Consider the following 15,521-nt stretch of genomic DNA (forward strand, 5'->3'; position numbering starts at 1 on the left):
TTTTGGGACCTTGGCATTTTTCCACTCAAAGCAGTTTTGAAGATGTTTGATGTTAAAGTCCCTCATGGGTTCAGTTTTCCAGAATGACACTAACCCACGACTGTCCTCTTCCCCTCGAGGCCAACACTTCACTGCATGTTCACCCGACCACCGAGGAGGAAACTCCCCCAGAGTCAAGTCTGGGAGTCCAGTCCGGCACTGTAATGTTGGGTGAACTTGAATGCTGAAAGGAACATGGCTGCGGTTCGTTCTTCTTGCAGTCCAACACGGAGCAACCTTCATTGCATGCAAAAACAAGGACACTGTTGCCAAGGCCGACAACAACGAATTTGGCTCAACACTTGAACCTTTATGGAATAAATCTGGCTCCTTTCACAGTCAACTTCCTTTCAGAAGATGGCTGCAAAAGAAGCCGAAAGTTGCTCCATGTTCGGCTACAAGAAGGTAAACTGCATGGCATGCGGCAGCACAGCGGTGCAGTGGTTAGGGTTTTCTCCTGGTGCTCCAGCTTCCTCCCACAGTCCAAGAACATGCCGGTTAATTGGTGACTCTAAATTACCCGTAGGCTCCAGCCGCACTTTTGATCTCATCTTAGACTTTTTTACACCTATGGGACACAAACTGTGATCAAGCCTCTCAAAATGCAACAACACAAGTGAGCTCCATCTCTGGGTGTAACGTAGTGTATTTCCGGCAGCCAATCATCAGCATAGTTAGAGCTTGGTTAAAAGCATGCTGCAAGCTTATTGGCTCACTCCTTAGGTATAGAATTTTGGTACAGAATGACGAGGCACTTTTTGATAGGAGTTTGGTTTGAACGTCAGATCGCTTTTTTTTTTTCAGAAAGTTGCAGAACTCCTTGGACATACGCTCCCTAATCCAAAGTTAAGGAAGGATAGTAAGGGAAGGAAAAGAGGTGGAGGTAAAAGAAGAGGTCACATAAAGTTAAAAAAAGATAAATCAAGGGAAAGATGACAGGAAATGAAGGTGGACGCGAGGACTGAAGCTGAGGAAAGAAATAAAACGGAGAAGAAAGGACGGAGATGGCAAAGGTTGAGGAGAGAAGAGGAATTAGGAGAGAAGAATGAGCAAAGAGGAGAAAAGCCGAGGTTAAAGGAGAGGAGACGGGATAAAAGAGGAGGAAATGAGAGTTGAGGAAGAAGAGGAGAGGAGAGAAAGGAGGTGAGGATGAGAGGGAAGAAGAGGAACTGGGGGAAATAGACACTTAATGCATTTAGAGAGCGCGGCCGTTGTGAAAGTTTGCCTCGCTGCATCTGAATGCAAACTGAGCTCGCTTTTTGTCAAACAGTTGGCCTCAGAAACCACCTCTCCCTCTTTCTCTTTCACATGTTGAGTCCCCATGTGGGGGCCCGAGGCGTGATCATGTGTATTCCCGTACGAGTGTGTGTTTGCGGGTGATTCGAGGACGACGCGGCCTGCCAGTGTTTTTTGTCTTGTTCTTCTTTTTTGCCACTTTGGCTGCTGAAATAGAGATGATTCACAGATTTGAATGAGAGTGGAGATAATTAATAGTGTTTATGTGTGTGTGTGTGTGTGTGTGTGTGTGTGTGTGTGTGTGTGTGTGTGAGAGTGTGTGTGTGAGTGTGAGTGTGTATGTGTGTGTGGAGGCCAATTTTGCAATGCTGGCCGTCTCCAAGGAGATGCAGGAGGCGAGAGAAGCAGCCGTCACGTGTAGTAAACCCAAGAAATGTCACTGTGTGTTTCACAATGCAAGTGTGTGTGTGTGTGTGTGTGTTGGCAGGGGTGTTAAAGTCAACCCTTTACCTGCTTTAGTGTTGCCTAGCAACCCTGTGTATGTGCACCGAGGCTGGGGAGATGCTTGATCACAGGTAGCCCAGGTGTGTTTGGGCCAGTGAGAGTTTATGTTTACAGCAGGTTATTACCTTCTTTCTTTTCCTAATCCATCCATCCTTTTCTTGCTTCCTTTCCTTGTTGCCTCTTGCATCAATGAACACTTTTGTCCATTTCCTTTGCTATCTTTCCTTTCCTTCTCTAGTCTGTTCCTTTGATTCTCCCCTTCCTTTCACTTTCTTCCTTCCTTGCCTCCTTCCTTCCTTCATCCATCCAGCGTTGTGTCCTGCATACTTTTCTGTTACCCCCCATCTCCTTTCCTCCCTTCCTTTCTCTCCTCCTCTCTGTATTTCGACACACTGCAGCTCAGTGAATGGGAGCGTCTGTGTCTCATTAGAATGAATGGGTGTGGATTAGAGGTTTACTGATGTGTATTTAACCCAAAGTCTGTTTGAACAGCGAGGTTTAAATTAAGCCACGCTGCGTCTTTAGGATTTCGTTCAGCTCAACTTTGCTGATAAAATCAGTGACTTGTTGACCCTCGTTGCAGATGAGTTTGGTATCTTTATGAGCCGTTGTGTCAATAATAAGCTTTCAGCATGTTTGCTACCTGAAGTCAAAGTTGAGAAGTTGCTGTGACGTTGTGGCGTAGCACATATCAATACTTTAACCTGCATTAATTAAAGCTCGTTAATTTTGGGTGACAGACGCACTGTGGGTCAGATGAAGTGATCTCTCCTCCAGCTTTCTCCTAAAATGTTAATTTGTTCTTACCTCAGCATTGTACGCGGCGATAATGCAGCCAGAAGCATCTCAAGTAGCTTCCAAAGGTAAAAAACTGAGTGTCTGCCAACAGTCCAGCAGGGATACGGTAAAGTTGCCATGGCAACGCCAGTCCTGGTAAGGTTAATGAAATGCTGATTGCAATTCAAACTCTTGTTGTTGTTGCTCTTTGTGCAGAGTCGTTATTAAATTGTTTGATGAACAAATTAGAAAATTGAGGGCAGAGTGAACAGAGGAGGAAATAGAAAAGAAAACATGTTGTGTTGCAAACAAATATGATTTGAGGATATTATTTTAAGGGTCCAAAAAGAGTCTTTACGAAACCCTCAGTTCCTCAGAATACAGTTAAGTTAATTTTTCTGTTATATATAGATATTTAGGTATTTGTATTTATGCATATATGTTACAGGAAGAACATCAGGTGTTTAAACACATGTAAATACAATACTGATGATGATTGTCGCTCCATAATTTATTTTTCCCCAAGTTCCCTCCCACCCAACCTTTGCCCATTTCTGATGTAAAAAGGTAAATGAAATAAATAAATAAATTTGTAAAAATATAAGTAGATAAAGATATGTTTAAAAAAAATAAATAAATAAATTGAAATAAAAAAATAAAAATAAATTGTTTGATGAACAAATTGATTTAAAAAAAATGCCTTTATATTGCAAACAAATATGAATTGAGGGTACCCATTTTACCTGGCCTTTACCCATTTCAGATGTAAAAAGGTTAATAAAATTTGAATATAGAAATTTGTAAATAAATAAAAAGATAAATACAAAAAAATTAAAATAATTAAAAAATGTCATTAATAACAATTTAAAGATAAATACACATACAAATAAAAAAGCTTCAGAATTTTACATCTAATACTTAATGCTCCAAACAATATAAAAAAATAAAATAAATTAATAAAAATTATAACATAAATACAAATAGGGATAAAATAGCTTGCAGAACTTTACTTTAAATACTCAATGCTCCAACTGAGATGCATTCAGTCACCTCATGAAGCTCAGGGACGTCCAGTACAAACTACCAAAAATACAAATGGCCTCATTATACTGTAGGGAGTATATCAATCAATCAATCAATCAATCAATCAATTTTATTTATAAAGCCCAATATCACAAATCACAATTTGCCTCACAGGGCTTTACAGCATATGACATCCCTCTGTCCTTTGGACCCTCGCAGCGGATAAGGAAAAACTCCCCGAAAAAAACGGGGGGAAAAAAACGGTAGAAACCTCAGGAAGAGCAACTGAGGAGGGATCCCTCTTCCAGGACGGACAGACGTGCAATAGATGTCGTACAGTCAGTTAAGATAAAATAAGAGGGGCTGCCATAGGAGGAGTAAAATATCTGGGCTGATCCGTGAATGGCAAAGTTGATTTTTATCCACTTTAAAGAACAACAATATGACCACTATCAGGGAGGAAAATATATTTCTGAGATGCTTTACGCAGCCGTCCTTTGCACACACCAACACCGCTCCACTTGGTTGATTATTTAACTTGTGTGAAAACAAAGGTAAGAACCAAAACACATGTATAGATTTCCTCTGCTGCGTACAGTTTACCGGCTCGTTTTATATCCTGATAATGGAGCCAAATTAGTAATCAAACAATAGACATTTCCGCTTTAGCTGTCTGAAAGGCCATAATTAAACAGTGTGTGTGTGTGTGTGTGTGTGTGTGTGTGTGTGTGTGTGTGTGTGGGCGGGTGGCTGGAGAGAGATGAAGGTTTGTGTTGGCCTGCAGCCAGCAGTGGGAATTACAGGTTATTTGTCAGAATAATGCTGTTAGTTGACTGGAGAAGTGTGTGAAGCGGCGGCAGAGTCGGATGGCTGCGAGTTGTATTTTAGGAGCTTTGTTAATTATGTGTGTGTGTCAGTGTGTTTACACAACACTGTCAGAGAAAAAAATAGTTCACATTGTGCCATTTTGTCACTGTGGATCTGTGTGTCTGTTGTTTCCGACACCTTTTGTAAGTTTGTGTTTCCCTTGCTGCTGGGTTTACGAAGATATCCGGATCTATACTTGATAAATAGAGGTTCAGTTTGCTTTACCTGTAACGCCGTGTATTTATTATGACAATAACCAAAGATGAACCTCCTCTGAAAAGCTGATTTTGTTCCCACGTGTTTTTGAAAGCAGTAGTGCAGCTATAATTATGTAAAAGTTGGATTTCTGCACTTACCCTAATGTCAGTAGAATCTGTTGCTGAGTGAAATCTTGCACTTTCACCCACTTACCGTTTGCAGTAATCGTTTTTTAGTGTTTCATAAGTCTCCTTTCACAACCTGTCGCCTGCCCTCCTGCAGCTGAAGTTGGACTTGAGTTTTTTAGTCATTCGCACTGATCTTGTGCATCGGCCTAATTTACCCAGTTATCCATAAACGACCTCTGAGCAGCACTTTTTGTAATCCAGGATTTGTCGACAGTTCCTAAACCTCCTACTCCTGCCTGTAACCCCACCCCCGTGCTTCACAGACACGCTCCTGCACCCCAAATGCCCTTTTCACCCCTTTTTTTGCTGCTGCTTAAAGCTGCAAATCTCCCACCTCAATCAAAAGAGGTCTCGCACTAATCCCTGTGTATTGACTGACAGATGCATCCTGGGATATCAGGGAGGCACAGAGGTGATTTTTTTTTTGCAGTAATTGCAACAGATGCAGTGTGCTCATGATAATTCTCTTTGGTGTTATCAATATTGATTTTTGTTTCCTTCCTTCTTTTGCAGTGTGCCAGTTTAAATTCAGCATTTTAGTTTTATTATATTAGTTTTATTTTAGTTTTAATAAGTGACTCATCCTGACAGAGTTACAGGAGGTTGGTCCTAGGACTGCCCCCACTAAGAATTTACCTAGTCGACCAACAGTCATCATCACGGTCCATCAGTGGACTAGTCTCCTGCGTGTTTCTGATATGAATGTAATGATTAAATGTTATATTTTGGTGGTTTGAGTTGAAGGTGTGAGAAAGAATAGTATCAGTAACATTGTTAACACTGTGCTACATTACAGAGAAATACAAAACCATACTAATGAACCTTCATTAATATAGGCCTATATTTTAAGTGGCCAATAAAGTCTTGCCGAATAATGACCTTTCTGGTCAACTAACATTTGGTCAACTATTAGAGGGGCGGCCCTACATAAGTGAACGATCCTTACAGAATCAGAGGAGGCTTGTGCGGACACTTTGAGTGCACATAAACCTCCAAATATAAACTTACAGTGTAGACAATCCAGGAACAATAACGCTACTGCTCAAATTAAGTTAGAATTGATTAATCTCTCAGTTTTAGGCTTAAAACAAATGGAAAAAATAGTTTATTCACAAGGTTTAACTCTGGATAGTACCCTTATGTGTATATATGGCTTTGGCCTGTTTAACCCTGCAGTTTAAAAAAAGATATCTCAATTAGCCTCCTCTAGCTTTTGGTAGCCCTGTAGTAGAATCCAGACTCAAGTTAAGCTCCATATATCCATACTAGGCTGCACAGCTAACCCTGCAGTCAAAACAAGGCTAAAGATTAGCGCTGTTTAGCCTGGGTAGTGGCCTTTAGCTAAACCGGGCTAGTTAGTAAGCTTATTTTAGCCATGTAGGGACAACTAGGCTAAAGATTAGCCCTACATAGCTACAGGCTAAAGGAGGTTAAGTCAAAAAAAATTAGAACAAAATACATAACGTGATTTTGCTTCCTCAATCTGTTCACGCTGAGCGTGTATCAGCTGATCACTCTGCTCACTGACAGCAACGTTGCCTGGGGGGACGTTGCTTTAAAAAAAGTTGCTGGTGTGCAGTTGCCTTGAGAGCAGATGGCCCAGCCGTCTGTCTCCACATTAGCACGATACTGATGAGATGAGTCAGTTAACACACACACACACACACACACACACACACACACACATACTTCTCGTGCCTATGTCTGTGTGTTTAAGTGTGTGCGTTTTCTGTCATGTTCACGTATGAACTGTGTGTCTGCAGATGTCCCCTCCACCTTGTGTTTGGATGCGTGCACCTACCTGTGTGTGTGTATATGAGTGTATTATTGATTGCAGTCTCCTCTGTTCTGCTTCCTCTGAGACAACAGGGAACATCGCTGACTCACACTGTCCACCACACACACGCACACACACACACACACACACACACACACGAGAACAGTGACGGCAAAAACTGCCGGCGAATGCAATTGCTTTTTCTGATAGAAAATCAAAGTATTTCTGATTGAAAACTATGTTTTTTGAACGCTGCATCAAAAACAATCATTCTCTGCAGAGAGAAAACATCAGTGTGTGTGTGTGTGTGTGTGTGTGTGTATATGCTGAGGAGTCAAGCTTTGAAAACACACACTTAATGGTAAGATGGGCCACCGTATTCAAGTCCAACGCCTGAATGCGTCTGATAGACAATCCACTGGTCTTATGATGCATTCTGAAATGTGGAGAAAATAAAAAAAAATGAACCCATGATGGATGAAAAAGCCGAATTTTGAGCGAGAGGAGTGAATCTAACATTCAGCACACACAGTCTGAGGAGAGATGAGTGTTTGATTCGAGCTCCGGGGTGCATTGATTGAGCACACTCTCAGTGAAGAGGATTGTGGATTTTGTGGATCAGACTTGAGTTATTCTCAAACAGTTTGGTTTATTTTCCATCAGTTACTTCGTATTTGTCTGGTTTTTATGTCGCTGTCCGCCTCTGTTACATTAAAAGACACTTAGCGGACGCTGTTGGCTAATAAGCAGGCAGGGTTTGGACACTTTGACACACGAGAATGATTTCCTTTGTGTAAGGGGAAATGAGACCACAGTCGAGACAAAGTGATTCATCTAACTCACATTAGCAGGATCAGTTATGTTTGGGACATATTTTCTTAAAAAGGAAAACTGTGCATGTTCAACTTTGATTGGTTTAGATGGACAGCACCCTCTGCTCGTTTTGTGCTGTTTAATGATAGATGATGATTTAGTCTCTTAAAGGAATAGTTTGACATTTTGTGCTATATGTTTATTCCATTTTTTTTCTCCAAGTGGCTAATTATAACATTATAACTGAGTGATGGTGTGTCTGCATTGCCATTACACCTCCAAAACAATAGTTGGCATTGGGGTTTCCCTTCCTTTGTTGAGTTTCTGTAAAGTGCTGTGAAGTTTGATTGATTCAGCGAACACAACATACATAAAAAACATGGCTTAATCATGAATATATTAAACAATAGTTCAAAATCCAGCTCCATTATAACTCACAAGGTTTACAGACAATATAGTTGTCTTTAGCTGGACATGTTTCCCGACTTATACAACATGATAACATTATTAGCATAAGGTTAGTACATTTTACATTGCGTAAATTAGCATTGCGGCTAACAGACTTTCCCTCGACTAAAATGAAGCTGAGAACAACAGCAGCATTTAACAAGGGTAACTTTCCAAAGTTCAGCCCCATCATAACTCACAAGGTTTACTGACAGAACAGTTGTCATATGCTAGACATGTTTTCCCCACTTATAAAACATGCTAACATTATTAGCATAAGGTAAGGACATTTTACATTGCATAAATTAGCAAAGCGGCTAGTGGACTTTTCCTCTACTCAAATGAAGCTGGGAACAATTAAACAAAGGTAACTTTACAAAGCTTTGCACCCTTATAACTCTCAAAGTTTACTGAGAGAACAATTGTCTTATACCAGACACATTTTCCCCAAATATACAACATGCTAATGCTATTAGTATAAACCTATGAGATTTCCCATTGCATAAATTAGCCTAGCAGCTAGCAGACTTTTCCTCTACTCAAATGAAGCTGGGAACAATCTAACAAAGGTAACTTTACAAAGTCTGCTTCATTATAACTCACAAGGTTTACTGACAGAAGATTTGTCTTATACTAGACATGTTTTCCCCAATTATACAACATGCTAATGCTATTAGTATAAACCTAAGAGATTTCCCATTGCGTAAATTAGCCTGGCAGCTAGCAGACTTTTCCTCTACTCAAATGAAGCAAGGAACAACTGCAACATTTAACAAAAGGTAATATTACCATGTTCAGCTACATTATAAGTCCCATGGTTTATTGACAAAACAGTTGTCTGATACTAGGTGTGTTTTCCCCAAATATGCTACATGCTAATGCTATTAGCATAAGCTTATAAAATTTCGCATTGCTTAAATTAGCCTAGCAGCTAGCATTTTTTTTTTCTCTACTCAAATGGAACCAGGATAAACTACAGACAAGATTTCCAACTCTGTTTTGTGGAGGCTTTATTGTCTTTACGATTTCTTGTTTCTTATCTGTAAAATTAAAGTAAATAAATGTTTTGTTTCCATTGAGGGAAATAGTTTTGAGTTTATGAAAATAAACAGGAGGTCTGCGTCGCCACAACATGTAGTTGCATATCTGGGGAGGTGCATGCCAGGCTATGACGTAGGGTACACATCTACGCAGAGTTCAGGCCCTAGCATTTAACGCAGAATTATAAACCCTGCTTTAGATGAGAAGATCAATGCCACTCTAATGGGAAAAAACTAGCATAACACTTTCCAAAATAAAGCTCAGCAATTAACATGATATATCTTTATAGTGTCCAGTCATTATGCATCATTTCCTGGCTCCAGCTTCTTACTTAAAGGACAGATATGAGTGGTATCAATATGTCAAACAATTCCTGTAACTCTTACTGTCTTTTCCATGTATACGTCTTTCTTTCATTCTTTCTTTTTCTTCTCCAATCGTTTCCTCCGCAACACAGTAGAGTCTAATAATACAGGTGTTGGGTGCGTGCATGCAACTGTGAATGTGAAGTAAAATTATGCTTAAAAGGAACACAGACGATTAATAACACGTGGAATAAAGATATTTTTAATGCAACCTTGCCTAAAGTCTGACAGCGTGGAGGTTCCTCCCGCTCAGCTAACCTCCTCTGGAAATAAATCTGAAAGATGTAAGTGTAGGAGAGTCAGGGGTGAGGTGTGCAGTTGCTGCTGACTGCCTGTAATGTTTTATAGTGTTGTCGGTTGTGTTAGCGGGTGCAGGCTCCGCTCGCTGTGTCCCATTAAAAAACTATTGGTGTTCCTTCTACTGCTGTGTATTTACTGCAAAACTGATTATATCGTTCTGTGCTGCTGGAATTTCAAAGAGGGGTTATTGTGTCTGTCTGTGTGTGTGTGTGTGTGTTAGTGTGTGTGTGCGTGTGTATAATGTGTATAATAAGCTGTCAAAATGAACAGGAAGACTTTTTAAGGTTTGCCCATTACTATCAGCCAAAATAACACATGCAGATATATAAGCAGAGGGGCACACACGCTGTTCAGAGTTGCTTAACACACAGACCTGGCTCAGTGCAGAGTGAATTTGAGATGCGTGCTTAGGGCACTGGGACTTATAAGCCTTTTATTGCCTATTTATTAGAAGTTAATACAATACCAGGGAGAGACTGAGGTAGGCAGACACACACACACACACACACACACACACACACACACACACACACACACACACACAGAAAGATGGTGGTCCTGATAGGTTAGAAAAAGACGGATGGTACTGTGAAGCAGCAGGGTGGTCAGAAGTCACTCTATTGCATTTTTTTTAGTGACTGAAGAAGAGTTATTATTAATGGGCAATTTAGTCATTATCAGCTGGTGGCTCCTTGGTCTGGGACACAGTCCAGTTTTTAGACATTTAATTAAAAACATCAACAGCCTTAATGGCTACTATACTTCTAGATAGACTCCTTTACCATTCCCAGTAGAGCAGTATGCCTTAATTTTCTTTTATTTTCTGGTGTGTCACACTGGAAAACAGGGTTAGTTCAAGTAGAAAGTGGCATAAAGGCCAGTGGTAAAACAACTGAGACTGAACGCAAGGGCTGTTATTGTGAAATATATTCAGGACTGTGTTGTCGACAATGCACTTGTTTGCATGCCTCCATATAATTGTGGAGAACCAGTGGAAATGCAGCTCTCATAGCAGCAGGCAGCTCCTCAGCATTGCCGCAGCAGCAACACTGTCTGTGTGAACACTAAAGGTGGGACTCACTAGAGGCCCGCTGATATAGTATCACGATATGTAGGTTATGTGCATTGTGATATCATTTATTATCATACATAATAAAGTATCAATACTTGACCTTCATCTATCAATACAATGCCGCCACACAAAATACCCTACTGTATGGAATTTAACCCAACCCCTACTGAACACCGCACATGTGTGAGCTGCAGCAAGGTAGCTGTGGTCTGGGCGTTAGACCGAATTCTGTCACCCATCAGAATCTGTGTGCCAGCGCTGAAACCCTAACCACTCAATAACTTGTCCAGGGTGTTGTGTTTCCATCCTGTTGATCGTCACTGCTCCTGTTGAGCTGGAGCTGATAAATACCCGTAATTGCTGTAGAGTCATTTGTCCTGGGAGTAAATGCCTGCTGTAACCTTTCCCACTAAAGACAGATGCCAGATGTTGGTGAATTTTTTGTTTAGTGGGAAAGCGCCCTTAGTGCGTTTGACCCAAGAATATTTACTCCATCATTACCACCATATAAAGAAGATGTCCAAACACTGACAGGAAATTGGAAAAGGCTCCTTATAAAGCAAGAAGAACAAAAATGAGTTTATATCCCAAAGGTAACAAAGTTTTATGAGCAAAATGTTTACGTTCTCTTTATGTTTTTTTTTCCCACTTTTCACTTTTTGGATGCAAAAACAGTAATTTCATCTTCTGTGCGTCTGAAGCACCTCCTCCAGTTCTTCTTCAGGGCCTTTCTTCTGTGTAATGGGACTGTTTACCTCCACTACATGCACCTGATACCACTTTTTTATAAGCCTAGAGGCAAGGGTGCAGAGATTTTACTCCACCATTGCTGTTAAAGATTCACAGGAATACAGCCAGCTCTTATGTTTGGGAGATCGCCAAATCATCCTTTATGAAATATCTATTTCCCTTATGATCCCTGGATGAAGCTGCCTGTGTGAGCACACTGAGTGTGAGTTGGTGTCAGGGACACACACACACACACACACACACTGGGAAGCCCTTTGATCTTAGTTTAGCTGGCTGTTAATATAGCAGGGATTCAATACCAGAGGTCAGCTCAGATCGCACCCTGATTCTCGGGGTAGGTGGTGTCAGCGGGGTGGCACAGGGTGTTCTTTAGGAAAGGTTGAGGCCTCAGGGTGAGGACACGGGGTGGGTCAGATGAGGTTCATTACAGGAGAGGCAACAGAGACACTTTAAAGATGGTTCTGATATCTTAAAGGTTATCATTACTCTGTACACAGTCAACATAGCGACCAATTCACAAGAAGCAAAACAGATTTAAATAATTAATCTTGCCTCCATAAACATAAAGCACATCCTTCCTGTGCAGTAAACTGTTTTTCCTGGAAAGGACCAATCAAACATGGAGCTTTCCCGGGCCGGATACGCTGTAGAGTCACTAATGTGCACTGCAGAATGTATTAAAAAGTTGTGGATTATTGTCTTAACGGTATAGAAGAGCAGATTCTGGTTGTGTAATGTCCTTTAAACGTGCAGAATCAGCTGTGCGGCCGCAGCTGTAATCGCTGCTGCGTGTCATCGTGAGTGAGCGTGTGTGACAGCTGTGCTCGTTTTAACAGTAATACCACTCATTCTGGGCCAAATGGTGTGGGTGTGTGGGTCTGCTGGAAGTGTGTGTTTGTGCGGAGGATGTGTTGGTGGCATTTGGTAGAAGTATATGTGTGTGTTTGTTTAAGTTGTGTCATTGTTTGTAATGTAAATGTGTGTTGACAGTTTCGGTCTGTGTGCTTTTTATGTTCAGCTGGAAGGGTTTGTTTCTTTGCTACGGGGCATGTCAGCTGATGGATTCAAACCTGTGACCTTTCTGGTACTGGACAGGTGGCCCGCTACATCGAAATGCAAGGGAGTCATTGGGACACGAGCGCAGCAACCCTGAGGCCTATTTTTACATGTGTGTTGTGTGAGTGTGTGTGAGAAAAGACCACCATCACAGCCACGCTAGCAGCCAGCGCAGTGTGTGACTGTGTGTGTTTGCGGGACAGAAATAGAGTGTTTCTGTTGGAAATCTGTGTGTGTGTGTGCGTGTGTGTGTGTGTGTGTGTGTGTGTGTATGCAACTTGGGACAGCTGTTTCTCACTGTGTCTTTTCAACCCCAACACACACACACACACACACACACACATATAGACCCCAGCCATCCTCAGCAAAGGTCAGAGCTCCACCCCTCCCGGCCACGCTAGAGTTTCAAAACAAACCTCCCCCCTTTCCAGTCCCCCAACATTCCCACTGCTTCCCGTGGAGTGGTGTTATGGTACAGTGTCACCCCAAAACTTCACAAACACACCCTCTCACACACAGTCTGGGTCTTTAAATGAACCTTCCGAGACCGGAGTTGATCTTTGATCCTTTTTTGTGACCTTTGATCCAGAAGAGCATCAGAGCCGACACCTTTCACCTCCTCCTTCCTTCCTTCTTTGCTTCCCTCTTCCACTGTGTATGCGCGTGTGTGTTTGTGTGATAGCAGCAATATAAGATGATGGGTGATTTTAGGAAGCAAGTGTTGGTCAAAGCCGCGCTTATGTTTAGAAGTCTGTCTGCGTCTCTCTCGTTGCATCAGAGCTTTTCCCTGAGGAGGAATGAAGAGGGCAGAGACAGAGGGAGAGAGATGACGACTATGGCTGCAGAAATAACTTCCATATTTAGACTCGGAGGACGAGGGAGATACAGAGGAGAGAGAGATCCTGTTAGAGACAGATTAAGGGTGCTTTCAGACCAAGAGTCATCTCCTTTGGTCCGAATCAGGGACTCATGTTGTTCCAAAGTTGTATAATTACCTAGAGTTGGTTCGTGTTCTCACGGCAGCATTTACAAGCGGACCAGATCAAATGCCTTGTGTGAGAAAGCTGCTCTTGATTGGTCAGAATTTCCATGTGGGAAAAATCCAGGAAGTAAAGCAAACGTTGAAGAAGAGTACACTTGCAAGATAAATGTGACACTTTCTAATGTCACAATGGAGGGACAACTACGCAGGTTGATTTTAGCGCTGCTCATCGTGGACTATATTGCTGTCATTGTTCATTTAGGAGACCACCTCTTCAAGAAGGTCTCAGTCTGTTTGTTTTCGTGCACACCCAAGTGCGATTGCTGTGTTTACACTTGCCCAAACGAACCGCACTGAGGGGGCAAACAAACTTGAGTTCGATTGAACCGAACCAAGCAGGGCAGGTGTGAGTGCACCCTGAGAATAGAGCATCATTGGTCGTAACGCTCTTGTACAGTTTGCAGTTTCAGGCTGCCTCGGATAAAAACTGTCCAATCTTGAGAAAACAAATTGGTGGTCCTAAATTGCCTAAATCAGCTTGCAATGAACTTGTGAGATTGGCCTTTACTGGAGTGAAAGCGGAGTAATTGAAATGAGAGATTGATTAACAGCAACAAAAGAAAGAAGCCTCTCTTACCTTCTGTCTCTTTCCATCTCTCCTCTTCCTTTTGTCTCTCTCTGTCTTCACTAGTATTGATGTTTTGAAATAAATACCTGTCAGATAGCTGGACTTTATATTTAGAACAGAGACATGCTTCCTCCCTGTCTCTCTGTCCGCCATGCTCCGTCTCTTCTAACCTCCCTCTCATTAGCTGCATGCTGACCTTTCAACTGCGTGTCATGATCCTCCTTTAGAAAGTTCAAAAGCCTGAAGATCCCATGAAATGGTCGATAGAAAGTTCAGGATAACCGTGCGTCTTCAGTGGTGACCTTAAGCCAAACCAGTGGGTGTAACCACACAGATCCTTTCCTTTTTGCTTGTCATGTGAAAATAACTTTTTCTTGCTCCGAACAACTAACAGCTCGTTAGGTTACACTTAAGACTGACCCGTCACTGTTTAATGTCCTGTTCAAGCAACCTGCTCCCACAGGAATTACATCATATTAATGAAGTAATAAGACCATTTTATGGGACCTTTTTAAGGAAAAAAACCTAAAGCAGCCATAATGGGTGTGATTTAGGCTTATGCCTCCATTTAGCTGTTTGCGGTGTTTCTGGATGTGACATCACATTAGGAAACCAAAGGCCCCTTTCACTTTCACACTGTAACCCTGAAGTTATCTAGAACAGTGGTTCCTTACTGGTGGGTCATGGTCCAAAAGTGTTTTTTACAAACTTGAGAAGTTCATGAGTCACTTGAGGTCCATTCTGAATGGACCTCAAGTGACTCATGAACTTCTCAAGTTTGTAAAAAACACTTTATTTTGAAGTACAGTGACAGAGACTGGAAACTAGCTCGACAGGAAAGCCAAACTCACCTGTGACACTGACTATATTAAACTGTATGGACCTTGAACTAATGACTAAAGAGAAATCCGGACCCCGTGGCTGGACCAGTTGGGAGCCACTGATCTAGAAATAACCATAAGGAGCTGTATGAGAGAATGTAAATGTCCGAAACAGTTAGACTGGACATTAAACAAACTTTACCCTGGTGCAAAGTCCATTTAATGTCCATTTGACCCCATGTGTGAATAAAGCAGGTCTTTGTCCCGAGAATTCACAGTGAGCAAGTGGGCATGTTGATGAGATTTCTGTCATGTGGCTTGCACAAAACGAAAGTGTCTAACTGGTGAGAAGCCGAGATGCAGGAACTTCTGTCAGTAATAATTAATAATTTAATAATTTATTTGAAGAATTTCAGTCAGGATTTAGAGTGCATCATAGCACTGAGACAGCACTAGTTAAAATTACAAATGATCTTTTGATTGCTTCAGACTTGTCTCTGTACTTGTTTTACTAGATCTTAGTGCGGCATTTGACACAAGTGACCATCAAATTCTGCTACAGAGACTGGAACATTTAATTGGCCTAAAAGGTTCTGCACTAAGCTGGTTTGAATCTTATTTTTCTGACCATTTTCAG

Source organism: Epinephelus moara, chromosome 4 (assembly GCF_006386435.1).
Source record: "Epinephelus moara isolate mb chromosome 4, YSFRI_EMoa_1.0, whole genome shotgun sequence".
Lineage (NCBI taxonomy): Eukaryota > Metazoa > Chordata > Actinopteri > Perciformes > Serranidae > Epinephelus > Epinephelus moara.